The sequence below is a fragment of the Aedes aegypti genome, chromosome 2, assembly GCF_002204515.2.
Source record: "Aedes aegypti strain LVP_AGWG chromosome 2, AaegL5.0 Primary Assembly, whole genome shotgun sequence".
NCBI classification, from domain to species: domain Eukaryota; kingdom Metazoa; phylum Arthropoda; class Insecta; order Diptera; family Culicidae; genus Aedes; species Aedes aegypti.
In genome coordinates, this window is record NC_035108.1 from 52,237,103 (window position 1) to 52,258,585 (window position 21,483).

Consider the following 21,483-nt stretch of genomic DNA (forward strand, 5'->3'; position numbering starts at 1 on the left):
AACCCATCACTATAAATGCTGTTCCCAGCTCACGTATGTTGCCGCAGCTTTGGTAGATGGTATGATTACCTCTAAATGTTCGCATCATTGCTCCTGTCCAGCACACCTCCTGCAGCGCTACAATGCCGAAACCGCGGATCTTCAGTACGTCGGAGAGTACCGTAAAATGGGGTGTTAAGGACTCGTGGGGTTTTAAGGGATTGATCTTCTCAGTCAAGTTTGACAAATCACAGAAACGTGGAAAATCGATATATATATCATCCGAAATGCTCAATTTGTTCGGAGGATTGTGAGCTGCATTATGTAATAGGAGCTAGTGAAGTATTGTGATTGCTAGATATTGAAAACTTTTCAAAACATTTTTGTTCGAATTTTATGGGCTAAATAAATTCATGTACAAAACCATGAAATATATTTGAGAAAAATTCGCGAGTAACGTTGAAGAAAAGTAAATTTAATTGAGATCATAGTGCAGACAAAAACTTCTTTAAATTATATCTGGGTTTCGGTTTTGAGAAACTTTTATGAAAAAAGTCTCGTTTTGAAAATAAGTGGGGTGTTAAGGGATTATCTATTCTTACTTTTCTAAGTTACTTAACTCATTTGTTTCTGCCGTTATGTATTTCAATATAGCTTTGGGTTGTTGAAGTTAACCTGCATGGAAAGTTAAGGGATCTATTTCGTAAGTCACTGAATATCACCAGAAAAGACTTATCTCAAAATTTGGTAAAATTATTAGGAAAATGTAGATTAAAAATGAATTGGGGAAACGACTGTGATAGTTATGTTCTAGGTTATGGCTTTCACTCTATTATGCTCAAAAACGGATTTTAAGTGTTCATGTCCGAAACGTCGGATGAAAACTTAAAATCCGTTTTGAGCATAATAGACTGAAGGCCATAACCTTAAAGATAAAAACTGATTAATCTAAATATGGGGTATTTTCAAAAGTTGTTCCATCGCATTGGTGAAAAGATTGGAAATAGGAATGGTTATCTATATGAGATGGTTTTGGAGCTATTGATTTTTTTAAAAACTACCTACGTCCTAGATAAACAATAATAATATAAGGTTATTCCGCTCTCTTTTTGGAAAACTTTTTCTCGTGGTCATGTGTTAAGTGTTGTCGAGCATTGAGTACATTGTAGTATAGTGTGTGCGATTTCCGCTTTATATTGGAAACTTTTTGTTAAGATTTTTTTTCGATTATGCCATTGGGGGCCATGCACAAATTACGTCACGCTCTAAGGGGGGGAGAGGGTCGAGCCAAGCGTGACAAGCCTTACAAAATTTTCGGAGGACTCATACAAAAAGTGTGACAAAGGGGGGGGAGGGGGTCAAAAAAGTTGAAATTTAGCGTGACATAATTTGTGTACCATACCTTGGGTGTTACATGCAAATCAGTTATTTGGGGTGGTGCTTTATTGAAAGGCAAATTGGACACTTACTCTATTCAAACTGAAAATTTGTTGAAATTATCCTTCTTTTGACAAGTCATGACAAGGTTGATCTGCACTATTCTAGGATACGAATAGTGCATATAAGTATACAAATTCTTTCAAGACAATTGTGCTTTGCAGTTATAGCTTGGTTGAAAAAAGAATATTGATGTGAGAGATTTAGTAGGTAAATTAAAACGGTTAACGTTTGCAGGAGTTCCAATTTGAATTATATTGAAGTAATATCATCTTTAGATTGAACACATCATCGATATTGACCAAAATAATATTTATTTTTACTGTCGGCAAAATATAGTTTTACTTACAAAGCTCAAATTCCTTAACACCCCATTTTGCATTTTCGTCAAAAATCACACATTTTTATGATTATCTCAGAAATCTGCCATAGGATCATCCTCATTGTAATTGGCTTTGGATATACACACCGGGAGAATGGTAGGACTGTATTTTGTTCAATTATCGACATACTAGAAGTTGCTCAAAATTTAGGTAGAATTTTTTTTTTCATCCCTTAACACTCCATTTTACGGTATGCGTGGGCTTCCGATGAAGTTGAGAGATTTGCAGTTCCACGTACCAAGTTTCCAATCGCTAGTCAATTTCCATTACTGTGGTCTTTGCCGATTGTTCTGGTCCGTATTCTCTCGTTGACGTTCTTGTGTTGATGTGTTTTTACGGTTGGCTCGCAGGGCCTGTCACCAACCTCCTAGATTTCCGGAGGACAATTCCCCCTAAATGTTCGGAGAATCATAGTGCGTAGTTTAGCTTAGAGTCTTTCTCTGGCACTCGGACGATGGTCAGCTGCCCCTGACATAGGGAGCAGACGCTGTTATGAGCCACTCCTAACATGGAGTACAGACGCTCCAGGTTTGGAGAAGCAAAAGCTAATTTGGATTTTTACGAGATCCGGACAATTTGTCTGCTTCGCGGACGACATGGATATTATTGAGAGAAAACTTTAATCAGCTGGAAGTTGACACCTCGTCTGCAATCCGAACACTTGATTTCGAACTATCCAGCGTAGCACGAATCAGCCTTATAAGTTTCGTCAGAAAACCATGTTCAGATATTATCTGTAGCTTATTTCTTTTCACTGATTCGTAGGTCGCCTTGAAATCAATAAAAAGATGGCAAGTCTACAGTGGGCATCGTACCTTCGTGCTGTTCGTACACGAATTCTCTCTGCTCTTGGAAGTTTTCTGAAAAACTACCTAAAGCAATAAAACAGTACTTTTCAGTGCTACTTAAACAGTACTTTTCAGTACTATTTTTTCTACTATTGATCCCTTTACGATCCTTGTTTGGACCCGTGCCTTCGATTTTTCGTTGGACCCGTTGGCGAAAGCTAGCGGTGGTAATCCTTCTTGGACACCGTCTTGGGAAAAAAACCTCTCGAAGGTCACGTCTTTCTCGTTTATTAACTAAACATGGTATCAACAACAAACAAAAGGAAGGGTGAATCTCTGAATTCACAACGTCCTTCCAAAAAAGTGGGATTTAAAACTGTCACTACACGTGGCAAGAATGGAAGAAAGGACGCTTCCCCGGAATGCGAAGTTTCTTCCAAGGGTGAAATGAATAATTGTATTGAAATGAGCAATCAGTTCGATGCTCTAGACAAATTTTCCGAACACCAAATCGAAGCAGCCTCTAGCCCAGGCTCTTTGATTCAAGTGAGGAAGCAAAGAGTGCCGCCTATCGTGGTCAGTTGTTCCGAATTTGGGGGATTTAGGCAGGAGATCTTGAACTCCATTAGGGGAATCAAGGTTTCCTTCCAAATCGCAAAGAAAGGAGACTGTCGCGTTTTGCCGGAAACTATTAAAGATCGTGAACTTCTTCTCAGACATCTTGAAGAGAAGAAGCACAATTTTTTTTTACTTATGACGACAAAACTGAACGTTTGTTCAAAGTTGTCTTGAAAGGTCTCTCTAGTGACTATAAGTCACCTGAAGAGATCAAAAATGGAATAAATGATTTACTTGGATTTTCCCCAGTCCAAGTAATCATTATGAAAAAGAGAACCCAATCTGGCATTGTTCGGAAAGGGCTTTCTCAAGAATATTATTTTGTTCACTTTAAGAGTAGTGTTTGATCCTTTGCTCGCGTTGCTTGCTCCTGCGGGGGCGGGTGATGTGAGCAGGATCAATCGTGTTGCGCGTCGCTCGCGCGGCACGAATAAATAGTGGCGTTAAACGGGTTAGGCGAGAATGTATCATGGATCGCATCACCAATCGCTGGTGACTCCCAGATCTTTACCTTATCCCACTAACCCAATATCCTTTCCATGACAACTGTGGAGATGCAGAAGATTCTTCGGTCTCTAGTAACAACGGTTGTCTAGCTAACATTCCTTCCCTTCCCCGATGACCGTAAGGACGTGGCCGGCGCCGTTATTGACTTTTAAAATTTGAGCTCTCGATTTGTGCACATTCAAGAATGGTTAGCTAATCCCAAGCCCCATTCATTGATTCCCTGTGCAACTTCGATTGCTCTAGTCAATCACGGAGTAGCAACTACGAATTGTACGGTCATATATGCTCATGCTCATGCTCATGCTCAATATTATTTAGTTCACTTTAACAAAAAATAACTAAATAATATTAAAGCTTTAGAAAAAGCTAAACTTATGTTCGATGTCCGTGTGACGTGGGAACATTTCCAGAAACCTGGAGGAAATTACCAGAACCCCACTCAGTGCCGTCGGTGCCAAAAGTGGGGTCATGGTACAAAACATTGTCGCATGGATGCTAAATGCATGATTTGCGGAGGTTCTTCTCACGCTAAGGACGACTGTCCTGTGAAAGAAGATACCAGAAAGTTTGAATGCGCCAATTGCAAGGGCCCTCACAAAGCTAACTTTTGGGAATGCCCTTCACGCAAAAGAGTCGTTGAGGCTCGTGCCAGGCAGATGAAGGATAATATCCGTTACGATAACGGTCGTTTCCGGAATTTGCCTGGTAGAGTATCGAACAATGCTCATTTTTCAGTTAACGATCGCTTGATTAGGAATCATACCCACCAGGAAGATCATAATCATGCTCATTCACAAACAAATTATAATCCGTCGGGTAGCCGTTCGAATCTTTCAATTTCGAATGTATCTACCCACGGTAAATCCTTTGCCGATATCGTAGCAGGTAATTTGAACTCTTCCCCTATGCGTTCCATGAGTACCCATTCTACTTGTTTCAAATCAAATGGAAAAAAAACCCTACCGCCACAGGTAACTCCTACCCCGCTTCTTCGTCTACCGAAAATTCCAATGGGAAATCATCAGATGATATGTCTGCCTCTGATTTTAATTTTCTAACTGAACAATTGAATCTAATGATTGATGCAATGTTCAAAGCCACCACTATGACTGAAGCAGTCCAAGTAGGTGTAAAATTTACAAATCAAATTGTTATTGGATAACGTTTTTCTAATGGATCCAAATAATAATTTAAATATTTTAAATTGGAATGCTCGTTCTCTGAATGGTAAAGACGACGAGCTGATTAATTTTCTTACGGTTAATAACGTGCATATAGCAGTTATTACCGAAACGTATTTAAAACCTGGATCTAAACTCAAAAGAGATCCTAACTTTTTTGTTTATCGTAATGATCGACTTGATGGTTCATGTGGGGAGTTGCAATCCATCATTCATAGGCGTATAAAACATCAACTGTTTTCGTCATTTGAAACTAAAGTTTTTGAAACTTTAGGTGTTTCTGTTGAAACACGGTTTGGTAAATATACTTTCATTGCTGCCTATTTGCCTTTTCAATGCTCTGGACAGCAAGTTAATTTGCTCCAAACTGACTTGCGAAAATTGACTCGCAATTAGTCAAATTTTTTTGTCATTGGTGACTTTAATGCCAAACATCGGTCATGGAATAATTCTCAAAGTAATTCCAACGGCAGAATTTTATTTGATGAGTGCTCTTCAGGATATTTCTCAATTCAATACCCTGATAGCCCTACATGTTTTTCCTCTTCTAGAAATCCATTTACGATTGACTTGGTCTTAACCGACTCTAGTCATCTTTGTAGCCAATTAGTTACTCATGCTGATTTTGATTCTGATCATGTCCCTATTACATTTCAAATATCGCATGAAGCGATTCTCAATCCTATCAGCTCCACTTTCAATTATTTACGAGCCGACTGGAATATATATGAAACGTATGTTGACTCTAATCTTGATGTTAACATTTCTTTAGAAACTAAAATTGATATTGACAATGCTCTTGAAACTTTAACAAATTCCATTGTTGAAGCCAGGAGCATTGCAATTCCAAAATGTGGAGTAAAATTTGAATCCGTGATTATAGACGATGATGTTAAACTCTTGATCCGTCTTAAAAACGTGAGGAGAAGGCAATTTCAACGCACTCGCGATCCTGCTATGAAAATTATATGGCAGGATTTGCAGAAAGAAATCAAGAAACGTTTTGCAGATTTAAGAAACAAAAATTTTGAAAATAAAATTTCTCAATTGGACCCTGGCTCTAAGCCCTTTTGGAAATTATCGAAAATCTTGAAAAACCCTCAGAAGCCAATACCGGCATTGAAAGAGGAAAACAAATTATTACTAACTAATTGCGAAAAATCTCAAAAACTTGCTATGCAGTTTGAAAGTGCGCACAATTTTAATTTAGGACTTCCATCTAGTCCAATTGAAAATCAAGTTACTCAGGAGTTCGAAAATATTCTCAATCAAGAGAACGTTTTCGAGAATGTCTGGGAGACTGATTTGGAAGAAGTGAGAACTATTATTAAAAAATTCAAAAATATGAAAGCTCCTGGCGATGATGGAATTTTCTACATCCTCATCAAGAAACTTCCAGAAAGTAGCTTATCATTTTTAGTTGATATATTTAACAAATGTTTTCAATTAGCATATTTTCCTGACAAATGGAAAAATGCTAAGGTTGTTCCAATTTTAAAACCAGACAAAAATCCTGCAGAAGCTTCTAGCTATCGTCCAATCAGTTTGCTTTCCTCCATCAGTAAACTTTTTGAAAAGGTTATTTTGAACAGAATGATGGCCCACATCAACGAAAATTCAATTTTTGCCAATGAACAGTTCGGATTCCGCCATGGACATTCGACCACTCATCAACTCTTACGTGTAACAAATTTGATCCGTTCCAACAAATCTGAAGGCTCCTCTACTGGTCTTGCTCTTCTAGACATAGAAAAAGCATTCGACAGTGTTTGGCATGAAGGTTTGATTGTAAAATTGAAAAACTTTAATTTTCCAACATACATTGTTAGAATAATTCAAAGTTATCTGTCAAATCGTACACTTCAGGTTAATTATCAGAACTCCAGATCTGAAAGACTTCCTGTAAGAGCTGATGTTCCGCAAGGCAGCATTTTGGGACCAATATTATACAATATTTTCACATCTGACTTACCTGAGTTACCTTAGGGATGTCAAAAAATTTTGTTTGCGGATGACACAGGCCTCTCCGCCAAAGGACGAAGCCTGCGTGTCATCTGTAGTCGATTGCAAAAAAGTTTGGATATTTTTTCCTCATACTTGCAAAAATGGAAGATTTCTCCTAATGCTTCCAAAACTCAACTAATAATATTCCCACATAAACCAAAAGCTCTTTATTTGAAACCTTCAAGTAGACATGTTGTCACGATGCGAGGGGTTCCAATAAATTGGTCAGATGAAGTTAAGTATCTAGGGCTCATGCTAGATAAGAATTTAACTTTCAAAAATCACATTGAGGGCATTCAAGCCAAATGTAACAAATATGTAAAATGTCTCTATCCCCTTATTAATAGAAAATCAAAACTTTGTCTTAAGAACAAGCTTTTGATATTCAAACAAATTTTCAGGCCAGCCATGTTGTATGCTGTACCAATATGGACTAGCTGTTGTAATACCAGGAAGAAAGCTCTGCAGAGAATTCAAAATAAAATTTTGAAAATGATTCTGAGGCTTCCTCCCTGGTATAGTACCAATGAGTTACATAGAATATCTAATGTTGAAACATTGGAACAAATGTCAAATAAAATAATCAATAATTTCAGGCAAAAATCGATACAATCTTCTATTGTCACGATTAATGCGTTACATGTTTAGGTTAAGTTAGGTAAAGTATATTGAAAGCGTTTTTTTTCTCTTATAAGCAGGTGAAATCAACTCGCCTGTAAAAAATCTGAACTGCTACGGCAAATGAAATGTAACATGTTATTAACAAAATGTTAATAAAATCTTAGATTTGTTTTACCAAATTAGGATGATAGTGTTGTCTAATAACACAGAACACCTAGATATAAGAAATAATGAACGTTAGAACGTTGGAAATCATACTAATAAAGAAATTAAACAAAACAAAAAAAATGGCTAGTCTACAAGTTATACTACAGGAATTCATAAAAGATCATTCGCAAGGTATCTGGTACGTTGTCGAGCGGCCCTTACAAAAAGTAGCTTGGTATTCGTTGACGAAAGACTCTTCGAGTCTCAGTCTGTTAAACAGGATGCGCGACAGTATTTTGTATGCCGAATTCAGCAGGGAAAGACTTCTGTAATTGGCACACTCCAGTCTGTACCCCTTATTGTAAATTGGGCGTATAAGGCCTTTGAAAAGTCATTTCTCTATACCGCATAGTTTCGATCAAATAAATTCAAATGGTAATGGTATGGACGATGGTCAAATTATTAATCATTTATTTATCAAATTTTTATTATTTATAATTAGGCTGAGAGAATTTGACATAATTTGGTTGCAATTCGTGATTGTCGATTACACGTACTTTCGCTGTGGATACTTGGCATTAACGATAATAATTATGAATGTAAAGAGAGTTTTAAAACCGTACCTACCTACTACAATTAAAATAAAGTACCATATTTCACCGATTTTTTCCATGATTGCAAGCAAATATATTATATTGAATATTTTAGTTAAAAATTTGGCCTTCTACGAAGTACCTATTGTATTTTCATTGTCTCATGAGAGTTGTTTTCGGATCCAGCCCGTGCACCTGAAAGGCAATGCCGGTCTTTCGCACAGTAATTATGCATCCGGCGAACAAGCATGGATGGAATGTTTGCTGTCCTCACTCATGGCCAGAAAAGAAAAAAACACCGGACCCGCTTCGCTCCACCTACGATTTACGCCCGATTGATTGCCATGGCGAACCGCACTCACCGAACCGAAGAATCAAATGAATGAAAGTGCGTGGCTGTGCCGTTTGCTGGCCCTATTGTGTGACGATTGTTGTGTTATTTGTATTATCGTCATTATTGTTGCGGTTGCCGTGTTGGTCGATGGGTTGGATGTTGTCTCGCACTCGCACAAAAACGCACTCCGGCGAAAAGTGACGCGTCGTCGTTGGTGTTTGTCTGTGTTGTGTATCGATCGCCTCCGGGCCGATGATGCTCTGGAAATCAGAACTCCACCGCTGACAACCGGCAGTGCTATTTTTATTGCGCTGATTTTTATTGGCAGCTATAAAGCAGCAGCTGAATCGATAATAATTAAATAAATCAATCACAAAGGCAGCGAAATTACGGGCGAAGCCGGGAAACAGCAATTGGGATGGAGCTGAAATAAGCGAAACAAGAATGGGCGACCTGTAGCGAGTTCATGAGCGCGGTGCTCCCCCGACCGTTATAATCATAAAAAATCTTTTCTTCTAGTAGCTCCTTTGAGGGCAATGTTGAACCAAAAGGTTCGAAAGTGCACTTTATTTCTTCAATCCATCTAAAGTAAAGAAGGAGGTAAAAACCCCATCCGCAACCCGCGCACTTGATATCGATCCATCTACACGAATCAGTCTAAACAGTTTCGTCGGAAAACCATGTTCTTTCATTAACCTCCATAGCTCATAGACGCGGGACAATATCACAACTGAAAGAACTAGTAATTTTAGTACATTGATATATGTGAAGAATATAGTATGCTCATATAACATATGATATTGCCTTAAGCGCCAATTTCAATATTTTGCATTAAAATGAGTGAGGGTTGTTTGAGAGCTGTGAATCAGCTTGAAATCAATACTTAATCGGATAATTCTGGGAAACTGTATAAGCATTATTCAAAAAAATTTAATAACCTCTCAATGGTTTAAAACTTGTACAATACACCTTTGAACCAAATTTTATGGTGTTTTATTTTTTTCTTTTCTAAAGATGGTTAATTGAAACCGTGTAAATTTCCTAGAAATGTCTGTCCTAGCTTAAAAAGGACGTAACTTCAAAATAGGCTCCTCATTTATTTTTTTCAAATTTGATTCAGATGTGCTGGACTGATGAGCACAAATTTGATGATGATTTTTTTATAATAATGGTCTGGGGAGCTCCGTGATGAGTCCTCCATTGACTGAGGATTGCAAGACGTGTGCGGCTTGATATCGATCAACTGCATCGGGCATGTGGTCTTCAACGGGTGACATATATGTGGCCCTGCAGCTACGGTACGATGCACTTCTTTACCAAATCCATTATGGTGATGCCTTGCAAGATCCCACATCTTCATGTGAATCAAGGAGTTGGTGTGGCTAGGGCAGTTGAGTGCAACCGAAACAGTTTGATCGCATTTCATTCATGAATGGCAAGGCACAAGCGGTTGCTCATTTGTGTCGAGCTGATGATGATTGGTAACGGCGACCGACGACGGCTGCGAGTGATGGTCCGAATCAGGAGAACGACCAACGATGACGATGACGACGACTATGGAGTATTAGGGTGGTTCAAAATATCGTTTTACTCCAAACCGGTCATTCGGCTCTTGGTGTAATTCTGAGTAGTGTTTTCTCAGACTTAGTCAGTGAATGAAAACCAAATTTAGTACTTTACCATTTAATTCCACTAGAGTTTATATCCCTTGAGAAATACGCGCATATCGACCTCTGTACTGAAAGGCCATCTTCAGTGTCGTGCACTAAACTCGAGTTCTGTACTAGATGTGTACCAGACTCGAATTGATTATACAGTAGACTCTCCATAACTCGATATCCAAGGGACCATCGACTTATCGAGAATTATCGAGTTATAGAACACATCGACACAAAAAATCCTAAAATCAAAGGATCAAATTTCTGTACTTCCAATACTTTTATGATCACATTTGTAAGAAAGCAATATTATTTTGTTGATAGCATTTTAAAAAATCATATTTAAAAAAAACTTCTCAATTCTCGAGAAATCACTTAGTTTTACTAAAAATCAACAATGTTATTTTCGGGTTTTTTCAACTTTCATTACAACACCCAAGTCTTTTTTCACTTCTAAACAAGAAGTGATCTATGATTTCCCTGTATAAAAAGGATTTTTAGAGAGATATCGAGTTATAGACGGAAATTTACCTCACACGTGACATCGACTAGTGGAGACATCGAGTTATAGAAATATCGACTTATGAAGAGCAAAATGTATGGGAATTTCAAGGGACCGAAAAATCCATCGAGTTATAGAATATATCGAGTTATAGAACATCGAGTTGTGGAGGGTCGACTGTATTTTTTTTATCGGAATTGATAATCTTTAGCTATAATAATTATTCTGCTCTGCTGACATCACTGGACGTATGCAGTGGCGCATAGTAGCCATGATTTATATGTGCTATCTTTCACACCAGATGCAGCAATGTTGCCTGTTTAGAAGATTAAATGAGCAGAGCACTGCTTAAGATTCTTCGTTGGAATAGAAATCAATAACTCATAACAGAGACGTCAGAATTGAAAACGGTCTTCGACATAGTACTACGCCCTAAAAGAATACTACAATCGATTGAATGATTCACTTGCTTTTTCCATAGTAATTCCCATACAAACTTTGAAGGGCTTGTGCAATGAAGTTTTCATCCAAAAGAGTTAAAATTTTGGGAGGGCACTCAGAATGGAGTAAAAACGATATATTGAACCACCCTAACGGAGTATGGACGACGTCGGTCAGTGAGCTCTGCTTTATGCTCTCGTCTATCAGCACAAACGGTAGGATGGGGGAATATTACGGACGTAATGTGTCGAGTGATGTGAGAGTACACTGGCAGGCAAGAGATTGCGGATTATTATTCAAGCAAGCTATTTATGGGCCAAAGGAAAACAGGAAAATTGATTGCACATGTGTGCCTGCCGTCGGATGTCGACTCGGGACGGTTCGCATTCACAGAAAGTGTCGGATGAGCCATTCCCTCTGTATGGCGAATTTCAAAACTTCAAAACCATTCCCTACAAAGTGTGATATGAAATCACACGCTGCGAAGCAAAATATCCTTAATGGGATTACGTCCATGGTGGAGCTGTTCGGAAGAACGAGGAACATCATAAAGATAACAATCGAAATCAGTGCTTCACTACAAATCCAATCATCTACCGAGTCGTTTCCACCTACTGTTCGAAACGATTCTGTTCCATCAGACACGATTATTGGAGCTCCCTGTGCAATGCTATCAACCGTCTCTCACTTGGAACTGGTTGAAACGGCTGCTAATATTCATCGCAAAATTCAAATGTTATATCTAGATAATATCATGGATTGTGCATTCAACTTTTGGAGAACATCCACCTCAATTGACTGCAGCTTCAGGAACAACACAACACACCTAGAAGAGCCCACTGGCTATCCCTTATCCCTGGACTGGACCCCAAATTGAACCCCCTGGTATCAGATAGTGGAAGCGTAAAAAATCCTACCAGCTAAGGCCTATTTTTCGCTTCCGAAACCTCACCTGGTGGACAACGGACCATATGTTTTCTCCCGAAATTATAATTTTGACTGCAATGCAGCTGTGCAAAACACGGGACCCATTCAGCGTCAAAGCCGTACCCGTATACCGTTCGAAGTCCCCATGTTCGATAGATACAATTCCGTGCCGAAGTTTGGGGTCACTCTTAAGAAATATGCCAAAGTTTTTTTTTGTCCTTATCTTTGTGAAAACACGGCTAATTGAAACTCTCTATGACTTATTCAAATGGCGAAGAGTAGATATGTTGACCAAAAATGTTCTTGAATTTTGTTTATTAAGGTTTAAGTTGAATTTGTGCCATTTTTTCTAGTTGGAACTGCATTGCTATATTCTTTAAAGGGCACTTGCATAATTTTGTCGAAGCGATCTTAACACTATTCAAAATTAATAAAAAAAAGTCATTGAAGCCATCGTGCAATGGTTGAGGAACACTAGAATTTACTTTGATAACTTTAATTAGCTATTGAAATTGGTCAAAAATGGTAGATAAATAGACAAATAAAATTTGTCTATTGTTGTGTTTTGCTCTTTGATTTTTTGCAATTTATCTACGATGGCTTACTTATTTTATTGCTTTTGAAAAACTAAAGATTTTTTCGTCACAATTTTGCAAGACTTCTTCTTGCTCCTCTTGGTTATGCGACCTTGCCGCGATGGGAGGGCATAATCCATTAGCCCATTTGATGAAAACCAAAGGCGTAACCTGTAGTGGTGGTATCACTTTTTGGCATTTTTTGCTTAAAGCCGCGTCATAATTCATATGGCATAGACGCAATAATATCTCGGATGTGATCCAATAGACATTCTGCGTCATTGATAGAATTGATGCCCATTTCAAATAATTAATCTATTCGAAGTGGACATTAATACTATTGGTGACGAGGGAAAATTACTCTGAGGAAAACTACTAGTAGATTCACTGAGTGGCGACAATCTTATTTTAATATGGTTTTTACATTGCCAAAATAAGAAATACCTCTTTTGTAACAACAGTATAAATAATCTGATTCCAGCTTCATTTTCGCAAAATTTACAAGTAGAAAGTAGGCGTTGTGAAGCATTGCATTTGCCACCGAAAAGTGAATCTTGTAGGGACTGTAATAGAAGCCTAAGGTAACTTTACTCTTAAATATTCACTATAAAATAACTATGGAAAGTAAGACGCTGAGATCGATCATTAGGGTACACTTGCTAGTTTCAAGAAATTGTTGAACAGACAAGGAAAGTGACTTTTTCCTTAAGGATATATGAACGTAAAGAGCTGAAATTAACAAGAACTACTACTAAACTAATTTTGTTAAGACTTGACGACAATTTGACATTTAAGACTCTAATCTTACGTAAAAGACAGGAGTAATCAGAATAGCACTTAAATGACAAATTATTCAAAACCATTTCGACTAGACAGTATTAGTAATGACACTATTACACTTCTATTTCAAACAAATCCTGATGGAGCTGCTGATTTTCACAATGCTTCCTTTTCTCAGAAGCAAGTAAATATGGGTATTTTTCAATAAACTACCACGTCACAATACTAATAAAAAAACAGTGTTCATGTGGGCACCATAACCTAGTCCGTCTGAGTATTGGTCCTGGTAGAGGGGAAACTTGGCAAAAGCCAGACCGAGGGTTCAGCCTTGACAAGTTAAGCTGTCAGGCAGCTCCAACTGAATACCACAAAAAAAAAAAATTGCAAGATTACTTCTGGAATCAAGTATAATATTACAAAATTCAGTGAATATGAGATTACAAAATGGCAAAATTTGCCATGTAAATAGTGTAATTTTTGGAACATGTCATAATTTCAAGTAAACACATTAGTTAATGAAATTAAAAAACTGTTTTTGTTAAAACACCTACGAAATACAAAAGTTATCAATTAAGCTTTTTTGAATAAGCCAAGTTTCAACTTTAAATGTTCTCTCAGAAATATGAACAAAACACTTTTGAATGCTTTTACGGGAGTATCCCCAAAACTTTTGCACCGGAGTGTAGGTGTGGACCTGGGCCCTAAACCGCAGGGCACCCAGTTTGACCAACCGTGGTGCAATGCAACCAACGAACCAGATGCGAATTGTGTGCTGGTCGGTTTGCAATTGAATTGGATTAATTTCTAATTTATAATAACTTCGGTTGGGTTACAAAGAGAGAGAGAGAGCCCCGGCGGAGGTAATGACGGTGATGACCGAAACGATACAGGTCATAGGTGAAATGAAGCCGTTTTGGAGCAAACCGTTTATGCCGATAGTGTTTAGGGTCAGGGATTTGTGTACAAAGTGTTATCCCTGAGATCATCATAAAGTTCGATTTGGATGTGGATGGGGATTACCATAAACATGGGGAGCTCTGTGTACCTATTTCAGAAGTTGAAGGAAGTTTTTCAGTCGTTTAACTTTTGTCGATATTTTAGGTAGACTAGTACAGTTTGGTCCAATTTTCATAATTATTAGTCAGTTAACGTTGATGCATTGGTTGCTTGTTTGTCTTGTGTCCGCATTGAGAGTACTTCGTAATTTGTATAAATCTTAGAAGCTACATGGATCTGTTTTTAAAAACCCATCTGAGTACCTAGGAAAACTTTGAGGATCCGCAGATCTCTTTGAGAAAGCTTGAAAAGAGCTTGGGAATTCTTGAAAATCTCTAAGAACTTCAAGGAACAGTGGCGTAGCTAGGGTTTTCGGTTCCCGGTTCTGAGTCATATTAGGGAGCTCTTCAAAATAGGGGTGTGTGCCAATTGACTAGTCAATCAATCAAAATACTAATATACTTTCAACCAACATGAAGATTTGTGATTGAAAATAATGGACCTTGTGTACATTTATTGTTGAAGTTGTTTTAATTTAGTAATCAATGTTAATATGCCGATATGACCACTTGAAGGCTGATAGCGGCTTAGTGCATTGTGATATTTCATGCCAGAAAAATGAGACCAAAAAGAGGTTGAACATTTCGATGAGCATTCCTTAAGTAATCCGATCCGACATCTATCTTAGCGTATTTCTGAAAGTTTCTAGAGACTAAATGATTTTCTTCAGAAATTTCATCAGATTGTGCTTCAGGTATTTGTTCAAAATTTCCGTCAGGATTTATTAGAAGATTTTTTCAGCAGTACAATGAGCGTTTCCTTTTCAAAATTTCCAAGGAATTCATAATTTCCTCTCATTTGGGGCCTACCTTGAAGATCTCAACCAGATTTTGTTCTAACGATACTCTCAGATTTTTTTAATGAGACTCTTCAAAAATTTACAAAGAAGTCCTCATAGAATTCTTACATGATTTCTCTAGGAATTTGTTCAAGAAGATACCAAGGTAAATTTTCAGAAGTTATTTGAGGGAACTCTAGAGAGAAAAATCCGGATTCTAAACGAAATCCTAAAGATATCACCGATAATATACATGATAAATTCCTACAAGAGATTTTTTTTACAAAACTCTCCAGATCTTCTGAATGTCTTGAATGAGCTTCCAGAAAAAAAAACTTATAAAATTGTTATTGAATAATGTTACAACCCAAAATTTTGTAGAGGAAATCCCTGGAAAATCTCGAGTACTTAAAACTCGTTGAGGAACTACAAGAGTAGTTGATGTAGCATTTTGTGGTTTTAACCCGTATAGGCCTGAGCGAAAGCAAAAAAGCTTAAACCCTCACCGCTCAGCGAATACTTAACGGATTCGGAATAGTTTTTTATTGGTATACTGGCACACATATCTAGTTTCTAAAAGTGGCCAAAGGATCTCGGGAATGTTCCTCTTGTTGGAGATATTCCGGTGGTCACTGGGTCAGATCGGATAAAAAAGGACTATTTTTTTTGGGACACGCCTAGTTGTCTTTGCTTATTTGCAACGACAATAATTTTAATTTGCATAAATCATTAAGATCTGATATTCAACATTCTAAATGAAGAGGTTATCACCGTTTAGAGTGTACTGCATGTGGCCACTCGGACTAAATGCATTCCCATAGGCTTGACATATATGTTTAGATAAAAATGGGACACCTTATCGTAAAGTTTGGACGTCCTGGGACCCAAAAATGGCCATTTCAAGGATAAAACAAATGCAGTACACATGGATTCAATTGTTTCTTAAAAGGTTTACACCAGGGATTGAATCCTGAGAAAATTGAGAGAATCTCTCACTTATCGCTCTCTGTAACTGTTATGATAGTGCTGCACATTATGAGAGACTGTTTATCGTATACTGCTACAACTTTGATCAGATTGGGGGGATAGTAGTGCATGATAAAACCCCTCTAAACATGCTCCAAGCCTGGGGGACACTATTGCTATTGGAAGTTCGTGGATTGTTTAGAGTGCCAGTACAGAAAAACACCTATCCCCAACGGTAAACAAGCGAGAAAAATGGATTTTATCATCGCTCTCTCTTTGGGGCTCTCGCTCGCTGCTTCCATTTATCAGACTTGTTACCCCTTGCGATATAATGACTATCATGAACCGCAACAATAGAATTATTAGTAGTAGAACGCTAATGGCGTAGTTGTCACAAAACTGATTTCAATTTTTATTACCTTAAATTATGGTTTTTCATTGTTTGTTCTATACCATGATGTTGTTTTTGTTCTTAAAATTAATCTGACATTTTGATCGATCTGATTTTTTGATCGATTAAAATTAATCTGACACTTTGAGGCCCGATACTCACGCTGTCAGTTTGTGGCAAACTAGATGTTGGTAACACGAACAGCAGCGACATTAGCATTCTTAGGTTAATGCTTCTACTACCGCAACAGATGTGATGTTTTTCTTTGCTTGCTTTGATCGTGCTTCATACTCAAATGAGAGCGAATTCTGCAAAGACTGGTTTACACTGATGCGTTTTTCTTTAAATTCCTCGATATAGTGGCCAAATTACAGCTGATTCCGGAAATTATTTGTGACTTGAAATTTGCCTATTTCCAGGGGCACAGAAATACAGCACCCTTTTCAGCCGACCTGACCCAGTAACCCACCTGAATAACTCCGGCCACATGAACATTCCCGAGATCCTTTGGTCATTTTTAGAAACTAGATATGTGTGCCAGTATACTGACAAAAAATATTTGAATCCGTTAAGTTTTCGCTGAGCGGTGAGGGTTTTAGTATTTTTGCTTTCACTCAGGCCTATACGGGATAAACACTTAATATAGAATGTACTTCAAAAATAATTAAAACATCGAAATTTCTGAATGAATTTATGAGGAATAATTAGTTGAATTTGTTGTAAAATTTCGAGAAGTATTTCTAATGTTTTTTTTGGAATAATCCCTGAAAAAAATTAATGGGGCAATTGGGTCCTAAAATGTTTAATGAATTCTTGTTTTTATTTATTAATACGAAAGAGCATGTTATTGCAATTACTTAAGCAAGTTTTCCAGCTCAAATAACGGCTATAACATTTTTAAATTTCAATTTTAAAAATGGTTTCAAATAAGAACCTTGACACTTGTGATCTTGTTTGACATTCACTTTTTCTACAAAAATGCCACAGGGCATATAGTTTTAACACTGGGGTTGTTCCTATCTGACATTTTGGAAGGGACACGGAAAACAAAATATACCCAACATTTGAGTTTAAACCAAAAGGTGTGACAAAATCTCAAAAATCATAGAAACATGTTTTTTGTACTTAAACCAATGAAAATCATTTAAAAATTGAGTAAACATGTGTTTCTGCCCTAAACTGAAGTGTTTGGTACTAAAATTGAGACAGTGCTTTAGGACCCTATTCCTGGGATAATCTGTGGGGAATTTTTAAAAGTTTAGTTCTGAAACAACTGGAAGTATTTCTGAAAAAATTCTATGAGAGATTTACGAGGAATTCTTATATGATTTTTCGAAATCATTTCACGAATTTCTCCAATGTTAGAATAAACCTTTGTTATTTCCTGGAAAGAAAAATGTAGGAATATTTTCTAGATAAATTAGTATTGCATTTGGTAATATCGTTTGAAGAATTTCTGAAGGAATCTTACTAGGAAATCCTGTAAGAATTTCTGGGAGTTATTTCGATGTAATGTTATTGTATTGCTGAACTATTTTCTGGAGCAAATTTTGAAGGAATTCCACTAAGCATGAATGGAATCATTCAAGGACTAGTTATCCCAGCAAACGATATATTGCCCAGTAGGCTATGCAAAAATCCCTTTCGGAAATTTATTTTTTGTATTTCTGGTTTTTCTAAACTTTCTCGATAGATTTCCACAAATATTATTCTTCAAATACACGTCGGAGTCTTAGATAAATGTAACAGTGAAAGAATTGTGTGAATCCGTGAACCCGTCCTCAAGCCATTTCGTGACATACAAACACCATTCTATTTTTATTTTCATAGATTCTAGAGAAATATTTGTAACAATTTCTGACGGGATCTCTGCCCGAGGAGGAAAGAATAACTCGCCAATAACTTATGCATACCATATTTTGGTATCATACCATAATTAGGTATTGCTCAGTTATCAATACCTCATTTTGATATTATGATGGTATTTGAAAAAAATGTTTAACACAATTAAAAATACTTCATTTTGGTATTCGATAGCTATTGAGGACTGCTGGAGGTATTGAACTACTATTGGAAAATTTCACTTTTATATGAAAAACCATCAAGTATTATTGAGGTATTACAATACCTGATGTAGTTATCAGTTTGGTGTTCGTAGAATATGCTTGAGATATTATTTGAGGTATTTTACCTCTTATGCAGGGCTCATTCATACCTCATTGAGGTTGTAAGTATTGGAAATTAGCTGGTATGGAATACCTCAATTTGGTATTCAGTAGTTGTTTTCTTCTGCTCGGGTGGAGAAGCTTTTGTATCTATTCCTGAAGAAAGTTTTGAATGGATTCTGGAAGATAAAAATCTATGTACTTATGGAGTAATCACGTAGTAGTCTCTGGAAACACAATAATTTACATCATGATTCATTGCAATGCAAAAAAAAAAAAAATAAAAAAGATAGTTTAGATACTGTTTTGTGTAAAAAATAGTTATTAGAGACTTTTTTCACCCTTGTTCACATTATCGATATTTTCAAGACTGAGTACAATATTGTGGGCAAATATTCATTTTGGTTTTACGGCTTGGTTCAGGATATGGTTCATAACAAAATGTTCTCTAACCAGTTCTCAAACCCTCAGGCTCAAGTTATGAAGGGCCCTTGGCTAATGGATGATGAATATAACAATGCATTTTTGAATCCAAAACCACGAAGTTCTGCTAAAAAGTACTGTTCTATTGCCTTGATATACGCAAGCTTTATCAATATACTGATTGATATATTGGCCACTTTCCGTTACCAATTCAGGTTCATTCAAAACTTCATTTGCCTTTGCCTCTATACAGTTCAGTTTGTTAAGAACTTCACTTTTAGTGCTATGATAAATTTTCACCATGATTGCTGTGCCCCTAAGAACCTGGGACCTGTTGCGGACTGCACCCCCTAGCTACGCTAATCTCTACATATTCTGGATGAAACGCTGTATTCTGTGAAATAAATCACCGAATTTCAACTGTAAACAAGAAAAATACAGATTTTCATGAAAAATCTACTACTACAGTGATACCTCCATGAGTCGATGTTCCTTGACTCGATATCGACTCATGGAACCATACTAAAAACATAATTTCATAGTTACTATGATGGTCCCTAGAAGCAGCTTTTCAAAGAATTGCTGTTCCATGACTCGATATTTCCATGAGTCGATGGTCCCTTCAATATCGACTCATGGAGGTTTCACTGTACTACTACTTTACCGACAAATCACGGATTTACTTCTTTAACGGAAAAAATCCGTACAATGCACTATTTTACCGGAAAAAATACATGAAATAAACAATTTTACTGTAACCTTGTGAAATAGTAACGAACAGTTCGATAACAGCATTATTTTTTATCGAACTGCTGTAAAATCATGTTACAGCTGCTTCGGCAGCTAGCAGTTCCTTTTGTTTCAGTTTTTGCGCACCACAACAAGCAGTGAAAGCTGTCTTAGTGGTTGTGCGGGCTTTGGTTTCCCACAATAAGTTGCTGTGCAAGTGCGTCCGTCTCGTGTGCCGTCCGATGAGAGAAAGAGGAAGAGTCGTGGCTTACTGCGCGTTGGTTGACGATTGACTCTCACGAGTGACATGAGCTTTACACAGCGAATGAATGCGAGTTCATCTGTACACTGAGGCAAAAATACTTAGGTTTCCCATAAATCATGACATTATTGTTTCATTGAATGCTTAATCGTTTCGAAAATAGCGTCATAGGTTTCATAGGTGAGAGCTTTGAATTGTTTAATAACCATTACTTGAAATAATTTCTATAGTAATCGCTAGAAGAACTGCTCTACTATCTATGTTGGTTACAAGTTAATCTAAACCAGATTACATGTTATCAAAACATGTCAATTTTTGAGCATGCACACGAAGGAAAAAAATTGTCCGCTCAATCATATTTGCTGGTAGATCAAATCATATTCTATATTGAATTTCAGTCAACCATACATTAAAATTGATTCAACAATATCTATGATTGGTTTAACTATTTGGTATGATTGGTTTAACTATACAAAATAATTGAATCAACCATAGATATGATTGACTCAATATTAAAATACAATCATGACAATGATATTATTGTTGATGTTGTGTTTTCAAAACCGGTACGGATCTTCTTTATCGACATTGCAAAAATGCGACAAAATGTAAATATATATGGGAGCAGGAATACAAACCCCTATCTTGAGAGTGAGAGCGCGTTCGCTTGTTGGAAAACAGCGGTTTTTTGCGGTACAGCTCATAACGTTTCAAGGTAATAATGTACGGAAAACTGATTCAACAATAATATAATTGAAATATTCTTGTGATGGAAGACAGAAACAAAAGCAAAAGCAATTGGGCAAACCATACTGTCAGTATACATCATCAACGATTGATAATTTTAATTAGGCAATTATCGTTGCGTTTATTACCGATATTCATTGATGGACTTATGAAATTTAGTAATGAAGTTCTTCATAAAAATCATAAGTTAAACTTAAAACTTTCAACAATAATCATTGTGGCGCCAAATCGTAATCATTTCTCAAGAAATTATTAAGTTTTTTTGCCTCAGTGTACAAGGAGTACAGTCAGGTCTCAGATTAGACAAATGGTTGGGGGGCGTTATAGGAATCCGTGTTATAGGACCCAGGGCTTATGGGATTTCGTCAGTTTGCGGGTGTTGTTGAATATCTCGTATGCGTTAAGAGATAGCACAGTGCTGTCTTTGGTGGAGTTTCAAAACTCAGTAAGGTATACCTTTAGGAGTTGAGGATCATCCTTTCAGTTGAGAA